The sequence below is a fragment of the Propithecus coquereli genome, unplaced genomic scaffold (assembly GCF_000956105.1).
Source record: "Propithecus coquereli isolate 6110/MARCELLA unplaced genomic scaffold, Pcoq_1.0 Scaffold580, whole genome shotgun sequence".
Classification (NCBI taxonomy): domain Eukaryota; kingdom Metazoa; phylum Chordata; class Mammalia; order Primates; family Indriidae; genus Propithecus; species Propithecus coquereli.
Window position 1 is genome coordinate 979,911 of NW_012151730.1, and position 2,801 is coordinate 982,711.

General features: G+C 43.0%; 1 pseudogene; it reads left to right on the forward strand.

Annotated features, from left to right (window-relative positions):
• Positions 1 to 557: 557 nt before the first annotated feature.
• Positions 558 to 1,290, forward strand: LOC105821591 (annotated as a pseudogene).
• Positions 1,291 to 2,801: the final 1,511 nt, after the last annotated feature.

Sequence of the window (2,801 nt, forward strand, 5' to 3'; positions counted from 1 at the left end):
TGCTTTTTAACCAAACAAGGAGGAAGAAAGCTAGAGTTTCTTTGTCCTCTGCTTCCTCCAAACTAGGTCAGGTCTGTGTGTAATTATTGGGTTTCACGTTCCTTCAGAAAAAGAAGATGTGTCAATTTATGGAGGTTTTTAACAAATAGCAAATTTAGCCTGGGGGTAGAGGCAAAATAGTGTCACTGCTGACCAAAAAAATAAAGAAATAAACTAAGAATATTTGTTTTTAACAATAGCAAGCCAATTTTCAGACAGGTAGGATAAGAGGCCTAATTTCTCATTCTAAGGCTACAACCACTAAACTTGAACTTGTGGATGAGTTCTCCTAGTTTCATCTTCTTCCTAGGCACATTCCCTACACAGCAAAGTTAAAGGTGAAGAGACTCAGAAGAAAATTCAAGATATATTTACTGAAAGACCTGATGTATACAAGCATGTGCCTAAAGAATAAGAACTACTATCTGGGGAGCAGGCGGAAGTAGGAGTGCGGGAGGGCTGCCACGCAGATCGGAGCAGGCAGCAACGGGAGTACGAGCGGGAACAGGGTAAGCACCATGGCTGGGATCGCCACCATCGAGGCTGCAAGATCCAGGTTCTGCAACATCAGGCTGTGATGCGGACGAGAGAGCCAAGCACCTCCAGCGGGAAGTGGACGGAGAAAGGCGGGCCCGGGGACAGGCTGAGGCTGAGGTGGCCTCCTTGAACCGCAGGATCCAGCTGGTTGAAGAGGAGCTACATGGTGCTCAGAAGCACCTGGCCACTGCGCTGCAAAAGCTGGAGGAAGCAGGAAAAGCTGCTGATGAGAGTGACAGAGGTATGAAGGTTATTGAAAACCGGGCCTTAAAAGATGAAGAAAAGATGGAACTCCAGGAAATCCAACTCACAAACACATTGCAAATGAGACAGATAGGAAGTATGAGGAGGTGGCTCCTAAGTTGGTGATTATTGAAGGAGACTTGCAACACACAGGGAAACAAGCTAAGCCGGCCGAGTCCCAGTGCCGAGAGATGCATGAGCAGATCAGACTGATGGACCAGAACCTGAAGCGTCTGAGCACTGCTCAAGAAAAGTATTCTCAAAATGAAGACAAATATGAGGAAGAGATAAAGACTCTTACTGACAAACTCATGGAGGAGGCAGAGACCCATGCTGAGTTTGCTGAGAGATGGGTAGCCAAACTGGAAAACACAATTGATGTCTGGAAGATGAGCTCTATGCTCAGAAACAGAAGTACAGGCCATTAGCCAGGAGCTGGACCATGCCCTCAATAACACGACCTCTACATAATCGCCACTGCTTCTGCTCTGTTCGGGATCTGCCCCCTTTCCTCAAGGAACCCAATGCCCCACTTGCTCTGGGTTCCATTTGGGTCAGCCTGGCTGGACCCTAATACATTAGGATGGGGGGACACAAAGCAACTTGCATATTCTCTTCCACCCCTACCCCAAATTAGAATGTTAAGCTGTTGGGGGAAAAAAAAAAGAACTACTATTTGCATTACCAAAATTCTTTCTTTAGAAAAAGAATCTCGGAAGAGTTCCTTACAACAACCCCTTTATAACAATTTTTATTGTGAAATATGTCATATTCAAACCATAGTTCCTTATGTGCTCTTCCATTCCACAGCGCCCACCACCCCAAGAAAAACTACTGTCCTGAAGTTTGCTCATCATTTGCTTTTCCTTACAATTTTACCGTATATGTAAACACCAAAAAACATATTGCTTAGATTTGCCTGTTTTTAAACTTTATGCAAATAGAATCATACTTACTATTCTTAACTGTCTTTTTTGATCCCTATTATATTTATAATATTCCCCAGTGAAGATGCATGTAGTGGTACCTAATTCACATTATGCTAAACAGTCATCCTTTTATGAATATACCAACTGTATTTATCCTGTACAGTTGCTAGACATTTGAGTTGTTTGGATTTTTCTGTTACTATGAACAATACTTTAAATAAATATTCTTATACATATCTCTCAGGCCATAAGTGCAAGAGTTTCACTAGAGTATATACTTAGGAATCGTAAGTAAAGCCAAATTGTTTTCCAAAATGTTTGCACCCAGCAGTGGGAATGTTCTTACCACTCCATGTCATCTCCAACAACTTTTATTTATTATTTTATCTTATTATTTAGAGACAGGGTCTTGCTCTGTCACCCAGGCTGGAGGGCAGGGGCATAATCATACATGTAAAGATCCTCAATCTTTTTAGCAAATGAGGAAATGCAAATTAAAACAGTGAGGAACTATTTGTGTCTCCCTTCCCTGTCGCCACCATCAGAACAAGAAAAATTAAAATTTACAGTTGGCTGAGCATGGTAGCTCATACCTATAATCCCTGCACTTCGAGAGGCCAAGATGGGAGGATCACTTGAGCTCAGGAGTTTGAGACCAGCCTGGGCAACATAGTGAGACCCCATCTCTACAAAAAATTTAAAAATTAGCTGGGCATGGTGGTGTACACCTGTAGTCCTCGCTACTCAGAAGGCTGAGGCAGGAGAATTGCTTGAGTCCAGAAGTTCAAAATCAACCTTAGCAACATAGTGAGGCTCCATCTCTACCAAAACAAGAAAAAAGAAAAATTAGCCAGGTGTAGTAGCATACACCTGTAGTCCCAGCTCACTCAGGAGGCTGAGGCAGGAGAACTGCTTGAGCTTAGGAGTTTAAGGTTGCAGTGAGCTATGATGGTGCCACTGCACTCTAGCCCAGGCAATAGAGCAAGACCCTGTCTGAAAAAAAAAGTTTGAGAACCGCTAAATCAGACACATGTGGTATCTTCTCATTCTCTA